We start from the raw sequence: 6646 nt of genomic DNA on the forward strand, positions 1-6646 counted from the left end.
TTTTCTCTCTCAGTCAAAGTCTGCTTATATTGCAAGATCATTGACCAAGATTGGACATGCTTCCATGAATCAAGCCTTAATGGTGGTTACCACCAAGTCTTCTTCACTTCTTTTTGACCTATATCCTAGGATTATTTGTGAAGCAAGCCTTAATGGTTGTAGCCACCAAGTCCTGTTCTAATCCTTTACCTATAGAATTCTTATGAAGCAAGCCTTAATGGTTGTAGCCACCAAGTCCTATTCAAATCTCTTCCTAATAAATCTCTAATAGATATGTATATATATATATAATTTTTTTTTTATTATCTATATTTCGAAAATAGAGAGAGAGGGGGATAAATCTATCTACACAAGGTTTTACCTTCCAGACTTGTTTGAAGAATTTGATCCCATGTATACCAAGCCCCAAGACAAGCAGTTGTGTCAAGTTTTAGTGTTGGAGGTCAGCTTTGTTCCTTCAAACAATCTCAGCAAGTGTAACATAGTTGACAAGTTGATCCACTTTAGTATCTTTAGTACTATCTGCAATCAGTAAGTCCAGAATAGTGCTAAAGAGTGGTTAGATAACAAACAAAAATCTAATAAGTTCATTATCCCCTTCTTGACTCAATAAAAACTTTATTTTTGAAAATATTTTTAAAATTCATGAATAAACTAATATCAGTAAACTTCCCCCCCAGACTTAAACTACACTGTCCCCAGTGTAAACCCAGTCGAAGTTATGGTGATAATAAAATCATAAGTACTTAATGTAACAAGTTAGAACGATATACCAGACCAGAATGATTGTCGACCGATGTACGCATGTTGATATTGGTCGCGGCAGGTTCAGCTCTTTCGATCGATGTCAACAGTGTCTCATCGGTTGATAATCACGGCAATCGTCTACTCAGTTCTCTTATATATATATATATATATATATATATAATGACCTGCAATAATTAAAAACCAACATAAATAGTAGATTAATAAAAACCAAATAAATATTACCTAATAGTGGGTTGCCTCCCACTCAACGCTTTATTATAGTCATTTATCTTGACTTTAGAGGTGATTTGGGCTAGTGATGTTGAAAGCTGGCACTTGTTGGGAAACAAGTCTCCATCTCTTCTTTGCGCTTGTTGAACCATGTACCAGTGAAGTCTCGCATTGCTTCATCTCCTCTGCGCCATTTGTCCTTCATTATTGTAGTTGCATCTTCTATCTTCTGCAATCTATCTCCAAGACTCTCAAGAGTGAACTGATGTCTCATAAATCTGGCGTATGTGTCTGCTGAGATCTCCTCTCCACGGTTGTGTGTATCAGACATACATGATGTCACCTTTTGTACTAGCCTCCCTCGGTTTGAAGCTTCGTCGACCGATGTATGTATGTGCATGTCAGTCGATTTATTGTTGCGTCTGTCGATCGATGCTAATGCTTCTGGTCGACGGGCAATGTAACTCTGAATCTCCACTAATTCCCCTTGAATAGCTTCTATCTTGGCAGTCAAAGCACTAATGGTGAGGTCCATTGGGAAATAAATGTCACCACATCTCCTATCAAACCTCTCTTCTGTAGTTTTCAAAGCTATGTAGATCCCTTCTACAACCTGATCTATCTCTTCACTGGTGTGAAAATCTGGTTGAGACTTTATCGTATGTGAGTGTGGTGGATTGTCGTCGATTGATGCTGGTAAGCGGTTGTCGATCGATGCATGTAAGTGACTGTCGATCGATTCCTGTCGATGTCTGTCGATCTTTGTAGGGCGAGACAGGTCGGTCGCACGCTGAATTCTGGCTATGTCTTGCCTCATCTCTTCCATGCAAGTAGTTAGCCAACTGATACTATCATTCAATGGATAGTAGAAACCATCATGCTTCATCTGGAAGTCTTCTTTGTTCTTCTCTTATTCTCCGCAGACTCCATAGAACATCTCATTGATTTCGTCATTGGTGTAGATCTCTGGTACTAGCTTGGTTTGAGTGAATGAGCTAGCATGTTCTGGAAGACAGAAGTAGTTTGGGTTATCTCTCGAAGCTCTTTCCAGAAGTCTTCTGATATCTTTGTTGTGAACGCGAATGGTGTGTACATCTACATCTCTGGCGTATCCCTGATCATCTCTGTAGATTCCATACTCATCCTTCTCTTCCCAGTAGAATTTCCTAGTACCAAAAAGATGAAAGGCTCTTCTGCCAAAATCAGGATGTCCGTCGACCGATGTTGAGACGTCAACGTCGATCGATGGTCGAGTAGGATGTCAAGACCTCTGTTTGAAGCTTTTATCTATGCCACCAGCTGTGTGATAGAACTCCTTTGTAACCTTCTGCTGGTGTTCTGGAAAGTTGTGTTGTTGCATGAAGAGGTTGTATGCCCCATTGGCTGTCTGAAGGATGTCTGCAATATCCTCTCGAGATACGTACAATGTATGTCCATCGTTTGCTTTTGCGTAGCCATCTGGGTCCCTGAAAATACCAAATTCGTCTGGAGTTAGATACTGGTTATCAGATTTATCTTTTTCGCTTACAGTGGTTTTTGGTTTTAGGCGGCTGTCGATCGTTGTTGTATGGTTGATGTCGATCGATGTTGAAGGATTGGTGTCGATCGATGGAGGTACCGCTATGTCGATCGGATGGCTGAAATGTGTTCTTTCCCAAGCAGTTCTGCTCGTTTCTTATCTGCTTCATCGCGTCTTTGCATGTTGAGAAGTTCCTCATATGTGAAACCCTCATAAAGTTCATCAGTTTTATGATCACGGTATGATGTCTCTACTGCGTAGCTCTCGTGATGGTGATCATCTGCCCAACTTCCAATTGAGTAATCTCTGTCTTGGGTAGCGTCGACGTTAGTGTCGATCGATGGGTAGTAAGCGATGTCGGTCGATGCTCGAAGGCGGTTTGGTTGATGAAGTTGAGTGTCGATCGATGTTGAACAGTTCCTATCGATCGATGGCAACTTCTTTTTCCAAGAAGAATGATGGAAAAGTCTATCTTCCTCATCAATAATCGATCTTTGCTCTTTATCTTCCTCGTCAATAATCCATCTTTGCTCTATAGCTTGTTCTTCCTCATAATCTTCATCATACTCCTCCGTGTGTGCTGCCATAGTGGGATTGTAGTAATCGTTTTCCCATTCTCTTTGACTACTGTCGACCGATTCTTCTCCTGTTGCGTCGGTTGATTTTTGCTGGGCACTGTCAATCGATGTTGCAGTGTGAGTTTCGATCGACCCCAGTATTATGTCTCGTATTCGGCTCCACAGTGGCATGCTGCAATGATTCATGGATCATTGATTCTTCTGGAGGTCGTCTGTGGCTTCTTGACTGGAATAGAGTTGTAGTGGACATGAGGATCTATGAGCGTTAGACACAACTGGTTGGTTAGCATGTTGCACACTGCTCCCACTGTTGACATGAAGGCTCTCCCAAGTAATAGAGAAGAGTTTTAGTTTAGCTTGAAGTCTAATTCAGCTTGATGTCCAAGACATGGAAATCAACTGGAACTAGGGTATTACCAATCTGCACCTCTAAATCTCTCACAATCCCTCATGAGTTCCTCTGAGAACAATGCACAAAAGTGAATGATTCCTTGGAAGGCTCCACCTGCAGACCTAGATGATCTGCCATAACCCTAGGTAGTATGATGATTGATGCTCCTGTGTCGCACAAGACATGTGGGAATTCAATACCCTTCACCGTGCATGGTATTGCAAATTTCCCTTGATCACTCTTCTTTTTCAATGTAATCCTTTTCCTCATGTTCTCTCTAGCTTCACAGAACATTCTCCTGATGTCTTCTTCTGTCTCTCTAGTTTCTCTGAAGAACATCCACAATCTGTGGGTAAAATAAGCCTCCTCGAATGGCTTATCAAGAGGAATCCTGAAGACTCTTTTTCGGAAACTTTCCTTTTCCTTTTCATTAGCCCCCCTCTTTAGATGTTTCTCCACTTTTTCCTTTCTTTTCCTTAGGGTTCTTCCCGTAGGAACCCTATCAACCTCCATAGAATATGTTTCATCTTCTGGTGGGTTTTCTGAATGTTTGGGTTTGGGCATGAGTGCATTAAGACGTGCAACATCTATCTTCTGCATCTGCATTTGGTATGTAAGAGGTACTCGTTGATCGATGGGTACTGGAGGTTGTCGATCGATGGCCGTCTCCTGATGTCGAGGGATGACGGATTCAGAATGTCGATCGATTTTTACGTAGACAGGGGTGGGAGGATGTGGGTGTTTTGCTGCGAACTCCTCGTGAGTCATGATCCTCACGGCATTGCAAGATGCGGTTGAATCCGCATGTGTTGTCGATCGATGTCCAGGAGAGGATGTCGATCGGTTTTGGATGACTTCTGTCGACCGACTTTCGTGGCTTGGTGTCGATCGACACCAATGCGATCCGCCGAAACTCATCAGACTCTCTACTTCGAAATCTCCTTCTTGCAGCTTCTCTTCCTTCACCACTTGCCAGAAATCACCCTCAATGATGGCATTCACGTGGTGCTTCATCACATCATCTTCTACCCCTCTTGTCAAGGCTCCCTGCCTCTTAACATCTTCTCCTGTCTGAACAACCTGTGTCTCCAGCTTCTTCACATGAGTGTCCAAAGTCTCAAACTTTGTGTTCAGGTTGGTGTAGACAGAATCAATCTTCCCATTGAAGTCCACTGTCATGCGCTGTTGTCCCTCGAAAAATCTATCAAGCATCTCCTCAATCTTGCTCTCTTGAGTTGGCGGTGGTGGGTTCTGGTAGTAGGAGTTTCATAACCCATGTTGTTGCTGTAGGGTTTCTAGTGCTGCGAACTCTGGTTGAAATTGCCCATATTTCCATAGGAGTTTCTGTTTCCACCTTTGTTTCCAGAACCTTGGAATCCAGTTCCACTGATGAAGGTCACATCTGCTTCCTCTGCTCTACCCTCTGTGTCTACAGCCTCTGCATCTTCAACCAAGCAGACCTGCTTCCTGAAAAGCTTGTGAACACTGTCCAGCTTTGCCTTCACCTCATCCATCTGGTCATTCCCAAGGATGGTGGCAGATCACTTCCTCTCAAAATCAGTGTTCTTGGTGCTGCTACTGGATGCTAGGTTTTCAATGACCTTCACTGTAGATCCTAAAATCTACACTAAGTATTTGATAGTGTTTGATTGTAAAAACTAGGGAAGAAATAACGTGGGTAACGATATCCTCAGAGCACAACGATATAATTAGGTCTGAGTCATCGAAAATGGACTATATTCGTAGGTAAAATATCATAGAGATATCGAGAGAAGGAAGGATCGTGACTGAACTCAGGATCGATCTTTTTACGTACCCGTCAAGGGATCAAGTCTAAACGTAGTTCGATTATCATCATCTCGAAAGAAATGTCAGTTTCATCGGTCTCGGGCGAGACATCGGGTTCGTCCGGTCGGTCTTAAGCGAGTGATACGTAGGCTTCATTTACTATGTAAATGGCATCGTATGAATACGAGCTCGTGTCATTAGCGTGATCAAGGTTCGCTATTATTGACTTGTTTGACTCTTATAATAACGGGAAGAGTTTGATCTCATCAAACTAAATGGTCGTGTGTTTATGAGACGAAGTGGTGGTGAGAATATTCGTTTATGGTTTATGAAGAGAGATTGAGCTCTTGTTCAGCTCCAAACATGACGATTTGGAGGAGCTACGTCATCTCGTCGAACTTAGTGCAATCAATATAAATGAATGTGTATCTTTTCTTCTTCTTAAACAATCAGGATTGTTTAAGTCATCTTGTCGGCATAATGATTCTATCACGGTAGAAATAAGATCTCTTTTATTCTTCTTCTCTTATTTATGTATCTCTTTTCTTATGAGAGCTCTCTCCCCCCTGGCCCCCTTCCTCGAGAGCTACATCTTTGTATTTTATAGGACGAGCTCGCCACCGTCGAACTCGGTATGCTGTTGCACATGTTCCTTTATTTTTGCTTTGACTTCTTTAATTCTTGGAATGTGTAAATCTTTTAGTTAAATAAATGATCTTGACTCATTCAATAATCTCTGAACAAGTCCTTTAACCACTTCGATCTTAAGTCGCTTTCTACTAAACCTAGATTTGCCGAACCATTAATCAACTTGTTCTTTTGGCGGGAAGGATTATGTGACAAATCCGGTATCAACATTTGTCCCCCAGTTCTTCAAGTGAGGTGACGCGGTTGGAGAACGGAGAAGTCTTCTAATAACCGGAACAACATGTCTCCAAGCTGAATTTTCTTTAAGGAGTTCGCAAAGTCGTTTGTTGTTTGATGACGAGTTCGTGCAAGAGAGGTCGCATGAAGTGTTTGGTCTTGGCTCGTTTGGCTCATTTTTCGTGATCAAAATATGAGTTCGATCTAAGCTACTAGATGAGGTTCGTTTGATCATCAGATGACCGACTTCGTTTATGCACATGTGTCCGGACAAGATTTCCATATAATATTTTTTAAATGCCGCCGGAGAGGTGATAGTTGAATGGAGCTTTACAGGTGGTGGTCCGAGCTTGCGGACAGGGTTGCTGACTTGGGAAGTATGGAGAGTTACCTTGATCTCTCATGGTAGATTGGACTCAAATGATTGATATGTTTACCGAGATTGTTTTTATTTATGAGCTTTTTGACTTGACCATGGTCATATCGATTTATGTAAATACTTTTGTGTTTGTGTAATGGTGTTGGAAA

Source organism: Brassica oleracea, chromosome C4 (genome assembly GCF_000695525.1).
Source record: "Brassica oleracea var. oleracea cultivar TO1000 chromosome C4, BOL, whole genome shotgun sequence".
NCBI classification, from domain to species: Eukaryota; Viridiplantae; Streptophyta; class Magnoliopsida; order Brassicales; family Brassicaceae; genus Brassica; species Brassica oleracea.